Source organism: Otolemur garnettii, unplaced genomic scaffold (genome assembly GCF_000181295.1).
Source record: "Otolemur garnettii isolate 467f Iridium unplaced genomic scaffold, OtoGar3 scaffold00003, whole genome shotgun sequence".
Lineage (NCBI taxonomy): Eukaryota > Metazoa > Chordata > Mammalia > Primates > Galagidae > Otolemur > Otolemur garnettii.
Window position 1 is genome coordinate 34,720,355 of NW_003852398.1, and position 15,971 is coordinate 34,736,325.

The window sequence follows — 15,971 nt, forward strand, 5'->3', positions numbered from 1 at the left end:
TTTGGCCATAGACAACCATTCCCATTGTCCCTATAGTTACTTTTTACTGAATACTTCTCAAATGCCTGATAGGTTGTAACAGTTGATACATTCTCTTTCACCAGCAGAGACTGCTGCCCTGTGTCAGGAGCTGTGTTCAGCCCCCATCAATTTGAGGCCCTTATTTGCCTGCTAGTTGATGAGTGATCCAACTTCAAAACCCCACCTTACTGGCTGCTTTCTAAGACTACTTCCACTGCCAATAGTCACATAATTCCCTGGGAGGCAGGCCCTGAGGTACAGTTTAGTGTAAAGGATGTTTATTAGGGTATGTCCTTGGGACTACCACCTGTGGAAGAAAAGGGCAGGGAAGTAGGCAGAGGAGAAAGTCAAACTGGAATGCAGGTCTTATGTAGTCTTGCTAACCCTACCAGGAGCTCAGAAGCTAAAACGAACCTTTAGAGTTATTCCACGTTAGGCTAACATGGCTGGAACTTCATACCCTTGTCTTTTTATTTTAATTTCAAATTAATATGAGGGTACAAACTTTTAGATTACATTGTTTTCAATTCTAAGATACAGTTCACGTTGTAGTTGAGCCCTTGACCCAGAGGGTGTGCTGAACACCCTCATATTCTGCACATTAGGTGAGATCTTGCTAATTGTCTCCCCTCCTTCCCTCTTACTCCTTCCCCTCCCCCCTTAAGTTTCATCATTCATGTGGGCTTGTAGTTGTCTATATATGGGTTTCATATTAGTATTGAGTACAATGGATATTTTTTTCCACTCTTGAGATACTTTACTAAGAATAACGTGTTTCAGCTCCATCCAGGTAAACATAAAAGATGTATACCCTTGTATTGATCTGCCGTTAAATGTAAATTGCTCCAGGATGGGCATGACCTTGGGTGAGGCAAATGTGTGTAACTGAGGATATCCCTGAGGATTCTTCAGCTGAACTTTGCCTACTGATAACACTCCCAGCAGCTGAGGCAAGACTCTACTTGAAGATGGATGGGATACTACATTTCCGTGCCCATTAAAAGCATTTTTAAAAGAATTTCAATCACAAAAATTTATAAAAGTAGTACAAGGATTTTCCATTTGTCCTTCACTCAGCTTCTTCAAACGTTAACATCTTACATAACCACAGTATACGAAATTATCACTAACATAGTTAACTAACTTGTAGACGTCATTTAAATTTTGGTAATTTTCCCACTAATGTCCTTTTTTTTTTTTTTTTGAGACAGTCTCACTATGTCGCCCTTGGTAGAGTGCTGTGGCGTCACAGCTCACAGCAACCTCCAACTCTTGCTTGGAGTTGAAGTGGTTCTCTTGCTTCAGCCTCCCAAGTAGCTGGGACTACAGGAGCCTGCCACAATGCCCAGCTATTTTTTTGTTGTCGTTGTCATTATTGTGTAGCAGGTCCAGTTCAGGTTCAAACCCGCTAGCCCTGGTGTATGTGGCTGGCGCCCTAACCACTGAACTATGGGCACCAAGCCACCACTAATGTCCTTTTTCTGGTCTGGAAATCAATCTAGGATCTCATGTTGCTTTTAGTTATCAGGTATCCTTAACTTCTTATAATCTGACACAATCCTCCATTCTTTCTTTATCTTATCACTTTTAAAAAGTACTGGCCAGTTTTTTGTTAAATGTCTCTTAATTTGGGTTTGTTTGATATTTTCTCACAATTAAATCTTGGTTTTACATTTTTGGCAAGAATAAGACAGAAATAGTGCTCAGTGCATCACATCTGGAGGTACATAATGTTTCATTACTGGTGATGTCAACTTTGGTTATTTGATCAAGATTTTGTCTCCACTATAAAGTTAGTATTTCCTCTTATTTAATTAATAAGTATTATACTAAGTATCCTTGTAATTAACAAAGGGATCTGCTTTGAGAATGAACTGTTTCATAAGGCTATGTTCCAAACTCCAGAGGTCTATGCTATAATTCTCTTATTAGCAAACTTCACACATAGCATAGGTAGCATTCTATCTATAATTTTGTTTGCTGAGCCATAAACCCCAAGTGGAAGGTGACCAGATTTTAAAATTGGTAAAGTGGGACACCATTGGGGGGCAGGGCCTGACAACAATGCAAACTTTGATAAGCAGTTCTCGATAATCAGTTCTCAACAACATTTGTTATTATTAAAGTTTAACATTATAAAATTAACAAAAATAATATAAAACGCATATCCTGGGAAAATAGCCACATGGCAGCTGAAAACTGTATATTCCCTTCCTGTTCTCCCATGTTCCCTAGCTTGTCATGCATTCTTTCCAAAAATTGGGGCTCTTTTAAAATGCCGCAGGACACAGGACAAATTGTTAAAAATAGGGACTGTTCTGCCAAAAGCTGGACAGTTTGGTCACCTTACTCTAGAGAGGGAAGGACTACTTGTTTGTTCCAGACAGTTTGGCTCCTTCTGAGCTAATTGTCCTTGCCTAGAAGCAAGGGAGGGAGCCAGTCTCCTTCTGATACCTTGCCCAGGAGGGGAGTAGGGAGTTTACATTAGCCTTTTCATTTTCAAATGAAGTTACATTAACCTCTTCATTCCCAAATGGAGTTACATTAACCTTTTCAGCAGCTAAAAACCATATGTTCCCTTCCCATTCTCTCGCTATTCCCTAGCTTGCCATGCATTCTTTCCAAAAATCAGGACTTTTTAAAAATGCCATGGGACACAGGACAAATTGTTAAAAATCGGGACTGTCCCGCCAAAAGCGGGACGTCTGGTCACCTTACCCAAGTGGCATTGATGTTCTTAATGAATTCTGGAGTAGACATAGAGCCTTCTCTGATTCTGGGTTCCATTTAAAGCTGGCAGTCTTAAAAGGTACTCAGCAAGAAGGTCAGAGAAGGGCAACACAAGATAACATGTATTGCCTCCAAAATCAGGAGGCTCATCAAGTTTGCCTTTTTATTTCAAAATAAGGCAATACAAATGTTTTCATTACATGATTTGAATCAGGGCTATAAATGTGCCCATGGATTTTATTAAAATGTCCAAAAGCAATAGATGCTGACATAGATGCAGAGAGAAAGGAATGCTTGTACGCTGTTGGTACAAGCTGTATGGAAAACAGTATGGAGATTTTTCAAAGAAGTAAAAGCAGACCTACCATTCAATCTAGAAATTCCATGACTGGGTATCTACACAAAGTAGATCTACAAAAACAGTCAGTTTTTCAAGACAGCTACACTCAAAAGTTTATTGCAGTGTAATTCACAGTTGCCTTTCTCTTAATGATAAGGAGTTCAATGGGGAAACTACAATTTGTTTTTCCTTTTTTTTGTTTTCATCCTAATGCCTCCTAATGCCATAACCCTTTAATACAGTTCTCATGTTGTGATGACCCCCAATCATAAAATTATTTTCTTTTTTTTTTTTGAGACAGAGCCTCAAGCTATCCCCCTGGGTAGAGTGCTATGGCATCACAGCTCACAGCAACCTCCAACTCCTGGGCTCAAGCGAGTCTCCTGCCTCAGCCTCCCAAGTAGCTGGGACTACAGGTGCCTGCCACAACGCCTGGCCATTTTTTGGTAGCAGCCATCATTGTTGTTTGGCTGGCCCGGGCTGGGGATTCGAACCCGCCACCTTAGGTGTACTGGCTGGCGCCTTAGCTGCTTGAGCCACAGGCACCGAGCCATAAAATTATTTTCATTGCTACTTCATAACTATAATTTTGCTACTGTTATGAATCATTATGTAAATATCTGATATGAATCCTAATGTAAATTTTCATTGTTACAAAGGGATTGCCACCCACAGGTTAAAAACCGCTGCTAACATGATGAAGATTTTTGAATCCCCCAAAACTTTACAGAAAAAGGTTTCTGGAATCTCTTCTGCTCTGCTGAATTAATCCCACAAGAGTCTTATTGTATTTGTAGTTCATCATATCATCTATGTTTGTCTTTCTTTTTAATACTTACAACTTATTTTTCTTATTACACTGGGGAAGATATCCAGATTTATGATAACAGCAATGGCTAATGGTTATGTTTTGTTTCCATTTTAGCGGAAATGTGTCTAAAGTTTCAGTATTACCTTTGCTATAGGTTTTTTGTAGACTTTTTATCATATAAATGTCTTTCTCTTTGGTATGAATTCTCTCATGTCCCATAATTTTTTAGTATTTATTAGTTTACCTCATTCACTTTTGCTTCAGAGTGATTCTGATTCACTATGAGTTGTAAATTCCTGATGAAGACTTTGGCGTTTTCAAGGTATTCACAGAGCTTTTATTTTTTTCCCTTTTATTAAGTCATATATACATAGATCATGAATACATTTATGCCTTTGTGGGATTCAATGTGTTGATTATTTGTACAAATTGGGATGCTTGCACCCAACTAATTAACATAGCTTTCATCTCATTTACTTAATCACAGTGTTAAGACATTTGTATTCTATACTTGATAGATTTGACTTGTACCCTTGCAATATGCTCCAGAGTTGTGGTACCACCATTAACTGTCCCTCTATCAAACCATCCCCCTCCTTTTCCATTCCCTTCCCCTTCCCTCCTTCATCCTGGGCCATAGTTGTGATTCATCTTTCATATGAAAGTATCCAAGGGCTTTTAATGAGTATGGATTTTCTGGTGTCTAATGTGGTATGACTTCTGGCTCAAAGCTTTCCCACATTCAGTACATTGATAAGGCTTCTTACCTGTGTGTAGTCTCAAATGCAGAGCAAGAGTTGAGAATTGAGAGAAACTTTTCCCACATTCATTGCAAACATAAGGTTTCTCGCCTGTATGGCTTCTCACATGAACAGTAAGAGATAAACTCTGAGAGAAGACTTTTCCACACACATTGGATTTGTAAAGTATATCTCCTGAATGGATTCTCACATGTGCAATAAGTGAAGTTTTTTGAGAGAAGGCTTTTCTGCATTCATTACATTCATAGGGTTTCTCTCCAGTGTGAATGTTTTAATGTTTTACAAGGTACTCCTTCTGGCCAAAAGCTGTTCCACATTCACTACATTTAAAGGGTTTAGGCCAGGCATGGTGGCTCACACCTGTCATCCCAGCACTCTGGTAGGATGAGGTGGGCGGAGCACCTGAGTTCATGAGTTTGAGAACAGCCTGAGCTAGAGAGAGATCTCATCCCTAAAAATGCCAGGTGTTGTGGTGGGTGCCTGTAGTCCCAGCTACTTGGGACACTGAGGCAAGAGAATCACTTGAGCCAAGACTTTGAGATTGCTGTGAGCTATGATGCAATGGCACTCTACCAGGGGGAACAAAGTGAGACTCTGTCTAAATAAATAAATAAATAAATAAATGGTTTCTTTCCAATATGGATTTTCTCATGCTCAGTAAGGTTTGATTTGCCACTAAAGGTTTTCCATACTCCTTACACACAAAGGGCATCTCTCCTGTGGGAGTTCTCTGGTGTCAGATGAGATTTGCCTTCTGAATGAAAGCTTTCCCACAATCTTTACACTCAGAGGGTTCACTCAGTTTTCCTTCTGGCTGAAGGATTTTCCACATTCATTATACTCAGAAAGCTTCTCTCCAGTATGAGTGTTCTGATGTTTAATGGCATCCGCTTTTGGATAAAGGCTTTTCCATATTCATTGAGTTCAGAGGGTTTCTCTCTAGTATGAAAATGCTCATAATCAGTGAGATTTGATTTGTGGCTGAAGACTTTCCCATATACCTTGCAAGCAAAGGGGTTTTCCTCACTATAAATTCTTTACCAACTGAATTGTGACATTATATAAGAGGGACTTTGCCTGACAAATGCAATTGTGTAACCTGGATCTTTGTACCCTCAATGAGTCCCCAACAATAAAAAAAAAGTTCAAGAGCTGGTAAGTAGAAAGCTGGTGATGTCAGCAGATGTGATGGAAAACCATGATCACTCTCTTAGTTTCTACATTTGAGCCAGTTATCCATCTCAGACTCCATTAGTTGGAAAGGATGCTTGGTTCTCTTGAGGAAGAATAATAAACCCCGAATAATCAACACAAGCATATACATAAATTTCGCATACTTTGGGGGTACTCCTCAAAGGGACCTATGACCATTTACCAGATTAACCATATTGAGAAAAGGAGATGATCCAGATCTTTTGAAGACTAGTGCATACAGAGTCTTGAGCTGACACTTATACTAGGTATCTGGAATGTCATCATGGACTCCTTGCTAAAGTGAGAGCATATGTTGGTCTGCTGATAAATAGATTCCTGATCCAAATGCTTGTTGTAGTGGGTACAAAATATCTTCCTGCCTATCTGAAGGTAATTTCCCCAATTTCTGAGTGTGTAATGAGGATGTATATATATAGTAGCTGCCAGAACTTTTATATTAGTTTCCTGAAGAATAAAAACAGGGAGGACTAATCCGAAACTGTTCTTTCCCAAAGTCATGAGAGTAATATTATCAGTAATATCATACCTCTCACATATTAGAATTGCAGATTAGTGCTACTCTGAGACTTAAAATATGCAGAGCAGTGGTTCCCACTATCCATTATTCAATTCACCTGTATGATGTTTACAGAAACAAAATGTGTCATTGAAGATGAGAGCAACTCTTATCTACTATTGACTGAACCCACAGAAGTCCAGTGGATGTATGGACTATACAGCTCTTACCTCTCTCCTTCAGGTGGACAGTTTGAATCACCAGAGTTTAGAAAACCTTTGTCCCCAACCATCCCAGTGCTTGGAATGGACTCAAGAATGAAGATACTCTGGAGTCAGAATGGAGGCTATGCATGTCTAGAAGCAAGAACTCCCTCTCACCAAAGCTGATCTGGAGTAGGAATGGAGGCTATGCATGTCTAGAAGCAAAGACTTCCTCTCACCAAAGCTGACCTAGTGACATCCACTGTGAAATCTCTGAATCCTAGAGACTAATGTTGAGTCCTGGATGTGTTATCATTGTCTGCTGGTGAACTATTTATATTAGATGTCATTTATCCTGGACAGAGAAAAAATTTGTTCATACTGGGGTGGTGCCTGTGGCTTAAAGAAGCAGGGTGCTGGCCCCATATACCAGAAGTGGGAGGTTCAAACCCAGTGCTGGCCAAAACATGCAAAAAAAAATTTGTTCATACTTAGATTGATGCTTATTATTGATATAAATATTGTCTTTCTTGCTCTCAATGCCTCTGTTAGCACCACAATTTGAGGCTTCTTCATGGCCAAGTTACAGTAATTTAACTAGCAACAATGTATATTTGATGAAAACAAGTCCATAAATAATATGAGCATATAACGATACAAAAATAAAAATGCTTATTTTTTACTTTGCTTTCAGATTATTAGTACACATTTTTAGTTTACTTGTTGATTCTTATACCAACACTTCACTGTCTTGATTACTGCTACTATTTTTCTCTCTCTCCATATATATATACATATACAGACACACATACATATGTATATTCTATATATTTTATAGTGTGTGTGATGATAGGTAGATAGAAAGACAGGTAAATAGTGTGTCTAAGCTGCTTGTCACTTGCCATGTTCTACAAAACCACCTCCTTGGATTTTGGTCAAGCTTGTAGCAAATCTATAGGTCAACTTTAGGAAGAATGGACATTTTAACAATATTGAGTCCTCTAATACATAAATATGGTCTATATCTCCATTTGCTCAAATCTTCTCAATTTCTCTGATATGTTTTTATAATTTTCAGTGTGAAAGTCTTGCATGTTTTTCTTAAATTTATTCCTATCATTTATATTTTTAATTTCAGATTAATGTAAGGGTACATATGATTTGGTTACATTGTATTTGTTAGGTATTGTGCAAGTTGTAGTTGTACCCTTCACCCAAGAGGTGTGCCATATACTCCTACATTGTGCCTGTTAGGTGAGAGTTTACCAAACCCCCTGCTTCTTACCTCTTTGCTTCCTCCCTCCTCTTTCCTTCCTACTCCCCTCCCCCTTCTTGAATCGAATTGTGTTTTTCTCTGGTGTATATGTGTTTAGATTTAAATCTTTTATACAGAATAAATTTTTGTAAGTGGTGAGATGTGTGGGTCTTTTACATATGGCTCACCACTCCTTCTAGCACCATTTATTAAATAGTGATTCTTTCCCACAGTGTACACTTTTGTTTGGTTTATCAAAGACAAGATGGCAATATGAGGCTGGTTTCATTCTAGCTTTTCTATTATGTCTCATTGATATATGTCTCTTTTTTGTGGGGTACTGAAAAAGCAGTCCTTAGAGGGAAATTCATCTATTTATATTTATTTATTTATTTATTTAGACAGAGTCTCACTCTGTTGCCCCAGGCTAGAGTGCCATGGTGTCATAACTCACAGCAACCTCAAACTAGGCTAAAGCGATCCTTTTTGCCTGCCTCAGCCTCCCAAGTAGCTGTGACTATAGGCAACCACCACAATGCTCAGCTAGTTTTTCTATTTTTAGTAGAGATGGGGTCTTGCCCTTGCTCAGGCTATTCTTGAACTCCTGAGCTCAAGCAATTCACCTGCCTCACCCTCCCAGAGTGCTAGGATTACAGGCATGAGCCACCACAGTCAGCCAAAATTTATCACATTAAATGCCTAATTATTTCTATTTTTGATGTTACTGTAAATGGCACTGTTTTAAATTTTTATTTTTCATTTGCTTATTGCTATAGAAATATCAATTTTGTAAATTGATCTTATATCCTGCAGCCTTGCTAAATTTACTCATTAGTCCCTGTAGTGTTTTATAAATTCTTTAAAATGTTCAACATACACAATCATATCACATTTAAACAAAGATAATCTGTTTACATCTTTGCATCTTTTATTTCTCCTGCCTTTCTGTATTGACTAGATAATCAATAGAAGTGTGTGAATATTATGGTATTGACTCTTACCTTAGAAGGAAAGCATTTAGCATTTCATCATTAAATATGATGCTAATTTTAGGATTTTTGTAGATGTTCTTTATCAACTTGAGGATGTTTCAAACTTTTAGACTGCAAGTTTTCACAAGAATGCATTTCAAATGTTTCTAAAGACATTTTATGCTTCTTGGAGGTGATAATACAAATTTTCTCCTTTATTTTGTTAATATGTTGAAGCATATTGTTTTTTAACACACATTATATTTATTATTTAAGTTTTATTTGATTTGCAGGAACACAAAAATCCTATGATAAACTCCACAAATCAACAAAGTGTTTATTTCTCTCCTAGGAAATCCCAAAAGTAAGCAGGGCAAGAACAGTATAGCTACTGAACAATGTAATTGGGCAACAAAGTTACTTGTTTGTTCATTTTTCTGCAGTATTGTGTGACTTGGGGAAACAGAGTCTCAACTAGAAGTATTATGTGAACTATTTCCTCACTATAGAAATTAGACCTCTCATGAGGGGAGTCAGAATATTAGGAAATGTCTTTAAGCATGATATCCTGAACTAGTGTTATGAGTGAAAAGGTTTAAACTTGAAAAGAAATTCAAATAGCTCTGTATGTATAGTCACAAAATGTAATCATAAAGGATGAGCTTGTAGAGGTGTTTTTGGAAGCTATCATTACTGAAGAAACTGAAGTTAAGTGCTTGGTGATTGACTTAGTGCTGATGTTCAACACAGCCAGTAGTCAGGAAGACAAGCTTAAAATTTGGAACTGCTGAGCACTCCTGGAACAGTTTGTCAATATGCTATTGCCACATCCTTTTGAGATCTATGTCTTCTTAATTTCTACATTCCAAATCTCATTCAATTTCCTCTTTTGTCCAACTTGAACCTGTAAACAGTAATTAGGATTCTAGAAAATATCTCTAAGCCTTATATAATACAATAGAACACAAAAATAATTACCCTTAGCTTTCATCTTTAGTATTTCAAAGCCTCTCTTTTTGACTTGAAGTGCTTTGTCCAACTTGAAGTTCTGTGTCCAACTTTAAGTAGTAACAAAAAAGAAAATATTCAACTACCAAGTCAGGTAAACCTGTCCTTTTTCAATAACTGCATATTGACCAATACAATTATTTGTAGAATACAGTCACTACAAAACATGCTGAAGATACATCTTTCCACAGTACATATTAATAACCTGAAAAATTTTAAGTTCTTAATAAGAAAGAAGTGGAAAATAGATATGCATATACCAGCACCTGCTACATGAAACCAAAAAGAAAACCACAAGTTTCTTTCTGTGATCAATATCACAATGATCACATGCATTGAATATAATGGAAATTAATTAGAGACAAAATAAAACAATAATAAATGCTTTTAGTTGCATATTAAAAGTATACTTCAGCCATACATCTTCACAATGGAAATAAGACAATTATATAAATGAAGCATAAGGAATATGTGCATATCAAAAGTGGTATGATATAGTTGAAAGGTATTGGGAACAATAGTTATCATCATAGAGGTTTTTATTAGAAAATAAAAACTATAAATTATGAGCTGGGAGTCCACTTCTAGGATAAGACACTGATAATGCTCTTCCACATATACAACATTTAAAATATTTCTCTTCTGGTATCAATTTTTTATGCATAATAAGGGATGCATATGAAAAGTTTCTCACATTACGTTCCTTGGGTTTCATTCCTATGTGATTTTGCATGTCTTTGAAAGTGAGAGAGAAAACTAAAGGATTTTCCACATTCTGTACAGTCATATCTCCCAGTATGAGTTCTCACTTTAAGGTTTTCCTTCTTTCTTTCACATTTATATTATTTCTCTTCAGTGTGTGTTCTCACATGTGTTACAAAGTGTGAAAGATTATACTTTCCCACATTTCCTACACTTACATGGTTTCTCTCTAATGTGAATTTTACAATGATTTAAAAGAACTAAGATTTTCCTGCACTCCTTATGCTAATAGAATGTCTCTCCAGTGTGAGTTCTCGTGTGTTCTATAAGGGATGAGGAATAACTGTAGACATTTCTGCATTTCATACATTCACTAAGTGCATCAGTCACTCTCTGTCCTACAGAGAAACAGAAAGAATAGGAGATAGATAGATAGATAGATAGATAGACAAGAGGGGACATATTATGAGAATCAACTCATGTGATTATGAAGACTGGGAAGTCCTACAATATACTAGTTATAAGGTGGAGAACAAGGTGAAGACAGTGTCATAGCTTCAAGTATCATGGCCTGAAAATGTTCAGGGCCATTAGTGCAAATCTCAGAGTTTAAAGGTAAGAGAACTTCTTATGTCCAAGGGCAGGAGAATATGGCTGTCTCAGCTTCCAAAAAGAGTACATTTGCCTTTCCTCTGTGTTTCTGAGCCAGCTGACTGGATAGTTCCCAACCACACTGAAGGAGAGAGGTCTTTCTTACTCAATCCACTACGCCTGTCTTTTCTGGAAAGACCCTTACAGACTTAACCATAAAAAATAATTTACCAGCTCTCTGGAATATCCCTTTGACACTTAAAATTAATTATCACACAGTGTTTCTCTCCAGTGCACATTGTTATGTGTCTAATAAATTGTGATTTTCTGGGTGGCAACTCTGGCTCAGTGAGTAGGGTGCTGGCCCCACATACCAAGGGTGGTGGGTTCAAACCCAGCCCTGGCCAGACTGCAACACAAAAAAGCTGGGTGCTGTGGCAGGCACTTGTAGTCCCAGCTACTCAGAGAGTTGCCTAAGCCACCACAGCACTCTACGGAGGGCAACAAAGTGAGACTCTAAAAAAAAAAGTGATTTGCCATATTGTTTGCAATCATAGGACTTTTCTCCAGAATTTGTGCTCATATAGTTATTAAAGGAGGAGGGTAAATTAGACTTTCCCATTTCCCTTACATGTTTTATTTTCAATTGTAGAGGAAGTTTTAAGGAATAAGTAAAGGCTTTTCTACATTTCTTATATTCATAAGTCTCCTCTTCATGTTAGTTCTTACATGTACAGTAAGAGATGTAGAAGAAATAAAGGTATTCTCACATCTTTTATACTCATAGAGTGACTTTCAATATGAGTTCTCACATCCTCACTATCTTATTCTCACATAATGCACTAAAAGATGAGTAGCAATGGAAGATTTTTCCACATTTTTATATTCATAGGATTTCCCTCCAGTGAGTTTTCATATTTTCTAAGAGATTGAAGAGGATGAAAACCTTTTTTGCATTCCTTTTCCAAAGGCTTAACTCCACTGTGAGTTCTTACATGTATAGCAATAGAAAAAGAATAAGTAAAAACTTTCTACATTTTGCATATTCATATATTCTTCTCTGATGTGAATTTCACTCAAGTTCTAAGACAAAGAAAATATGAAGTGTTTTCTATATTCTTTACTTTGATAGAATATGTGTCCAGTTTGTTTTTCTATATGTGTCTTAATAAGTGAATGATCAGTGAAGGATCTCTCACACTTGCTGAATTTAGATAATTTCCCTTAATCATGACTTCTTTAGCCCACATTTAGATTTGGACTCTAACAGAAGGTTTTTTCACATTTATTATCCTCATTATAGCTCTCTCAAGTTTGGAATAGTTTCTATAAAGTAGATACCAAGTTATTTTAAGAGGTTTTCAAATTTGATTATATACTTTCTCCACCATATGAATTCTCAAATGTAAGTCCTATATCTTCTGCTGATCTATCTGTGCCATGGCAATAAGGATGGGGGTTATATAATTGGAAGACTTTTACATTGTAGGTGAGGTAGCATAATACTAATTTTTTTTTTTTTTTTGCAGTTTTTGGCCAGGGCTGGGCTTGAACCCACCACCTCCAGCACATGGGGCCAGCGCCCTACTCCTTGAGCCACAGGTGCCACCCCATAATACTAATTTAAAAAAGACTCTGACAAGAAAAGGCTGTGTATTGCTATTCTTAGAAGAAAAACTCCTGAAAATGTTATAACTAAAAAGTCAATTGAGGATATGAAATGGAATACCAAAAAAATACACAATTAAGTCAAAAGGAAAGAGAAAATGAGAAACAAAGGAATGAAAACAGGGTAGAAATAAATAATGGCAATAAGCACTACATGGAAATAATTATATTACTTATAAATGGAATAAACTCTCCAGTTAAAAGGCAAAAAATTACCACTTCCTTAAAAAGCAGGATCTATGTGGTTTACCAAAGATGCTTTTTAATATAAAGACTGATAGAAAGTGAAAGGATGAAAAACTATATATGATACCAATTCTAAGCATAAGAAATATGACATGATTATGTTAATATCAGACAGGGTAACCAGAATCTAAAAGGGGCATTTATAATGATGGATATTAATTCATCAAGAAGATAAAATAATTCTGCCTGTCTGCACATTAATAATAGAGCATCAAAAGACATCAGGTTAAAAAATTCTAGAACTAAAATTAGAAATAGACAAATTTACACTCATCATTGAAGATTTAACACTTTTCTCTTAGTAGTTGATAGAACATGTAGAAAAATTATTAAGAATAAAAATTTAAACATTATCAAGCTATTTAGTTTAATTCATATTTATAGAATACTATATCCAACAACTATAGATTACATATTTCACTCAAGTGCACACAAGAAACTCACCAAGATAACTTACATGTTAGATAATTTAAAAAAGTTTTTCAAAGAATTTAAATTATATAGTGTGTGTTCTCAGACTAAAAGAATTATTTTAGATACCAAAAATTGTATCTTTGGATACTTAAAAATTAAGCAACACACTTCTAGTTAACCCACAGTTAAAAGAAGGATACAATATGGCAATTATAGATAAGTTTAAATAAATTTAAAAACACAACATCTCAAAATTCATGAAATTCAGCTTAAGTAGTATATAGATAGAAATTTATATATTTAACTTATATTTTTATATATTAATTTATACTAGAAATGAAAAGTTTTAAGTCAATAATCTAAACTTTCAGAGAATTGAACATATGAAGAGAAAACTAAATCCAAAGTAGGTAGAAGAAATAAAATCATTAAGAGTAAAAATCAATAAAATAGAAAACACAAAGTAATAGTGAAAGTATCAAAGCCAAAAGTTGGTTTGTTTTAAAAGATTAATTAAACTGGTACACTCATAGCACTATCAATAAAGACAAAAGGAGGGAAAACTTAAATTACCAATATCCAGAGTGAAAAGCCGGCATCATTCTTTCTCAACAGATTGAAAAATGACAAAGAAATGTTATCAATAGCTTCATGCCAATAAATACACCATCTTAGATAAAATAGGTCAATTTGTTTCAAGAACACAAATTGCCAGCCGACACAAGAGAAAGTCAGAATTGCAGTATATCATTTATGAAATTGAGTTTTTAACTCAAAATCTTCTCACAAAGAAACTATCATTCATGAATGACTTTTGCAGTAAATTTTATCAAAACTCTAAGTAGATTAATACATATCTTAGACAAACTCTTTCATAAAACTGAGGAGGAGGAAACAATTGCCAGCTCGTTTTATGAGATCAGGAGAACCCTAAAATTAAAACTTGACAAGAGTATTATAAGAAAAAAATTGCAGATCAGTATCTCTCATGAACATAGTTACAAAAATTCTCAACAAAATAAGCACACTGAATCTACCTAATAGTTTGTATTTTTCACACCGCTGTATGTTACCTGGAAGAAAAACATGCAAAAACTTGTGTGGTCAATGATGGTCATATAGGTGCTGTTCCCAGTCTCCAGGACTCTAGCTCATCAGATCTGCTTGGATGTCTTCTCAGTCATCCAGTGTTGCTCCTGCTATCCCAAATTTGAAGGATAAGGAAATAATTTCAGATTTTACTGTTTCAATTCCAGCTGTAACCACTATTGTACCACAATAATGGTCATTTGAACTTGTAAGTTGAAAACAACAAATAACTGGGACAAGGGTGAGGCAAGTGTCTCAGAGACCAATTTTAAGGGATTATCAAAACACCTCATAGTAAAGATGAATACTATTTGATGCAGTATCCTAAAAATTCAAATTTAATGCCAAAATTTATGAGGAACAAAATACCAAAATTTTAAATAAAGGAGCTACCCTACGATTGCACACATTGGCTTCACTTCACCCTAACCCTGACCCTATTAGATACTTTTTTCAACTTTGTTTCTTAATTTCATTGGGAAAAAAATTACCATTCCTTCTCCTGGGCTGACTTTTTAAGGCCAAAGGCACCACTGAAATTCTAGATCCAATAGTATTGTAATTGTTAAATTTACAAAGAGAAAATCTTTTAGTTTGCAAACATGATATTTTCTATAGTATGCTATTAATGCCAACTCTATTATATACAGTCATACATTAAAGAACATTAAAGAAAAAATTTCTTAATGTGGAAAGTTTTGGAAAAGCAATGTTACTCTTGTATACATATCTCCATGCAGCATATCTCCACCATCTATAAAGCCATCCCCAGACATACACGCCCACACACAAACACATGCACACCATATAAACACATGCACACACAAATGTACACACATACAAACACAAGTACAAAAATATTCTGAGTGTAGCTGTGGAGTTCTAAAATTGTATGGAGTGTTATTACTCACATATCATAATAGATTTTTTTGATTTTTTGTGAGTATGCTGGTAAGTATGAGTAATGCTCTTCTTTTATTGCTTGGTATTCATTGAGGGTACCAAGAATTAGGATACACTGATTGCATTTGTTAGATATAGTCCCTCTTATAATTGTGTCCAACCCCCAGGAGATGTACTATATACTGTGACCCCGATATCTCTCCCTCCTCCCCTCTCCCCACTCTCTCATTCCCCTTTCCTACCCCTTGTATTAGCTCATCTACTGCCTTCATAACAGAATTGAGTACATTGGATTCATGCTTCTCCATTCTTGTGATGCTTTACTAAGAAGAATGTGTTCTACCTCCACCCAGGTTAATACAAAAGATGTAGTCTCCATCTTATTTAACGGCTGAATAATTTTCCATGGCATACATATACCACAGCTTGTTAATACATTGAGTAATGCTCTTTTGAGTTATTTCAGATCAAACTAAAAAAGACAGGCTCGGCGCCTGTGGCTCAAGTGGCTAAGGCGCCAGCCACATACACCTAAGGTGGCGGGTTC

General features: G+C 36.1%; 1 pseudogene; it reads right to left on the bottom strand.

Moving 5' to 3' along the window:
• Positions 1-4,580: 4,580 nt before the first annotated feature.
• Positions 4,581-5,721, bottom strand: LOC100946979 (annotated as a pseudogene).
• Positions 5,722-15,971: the final 10,250 nt, after the last annotated feature.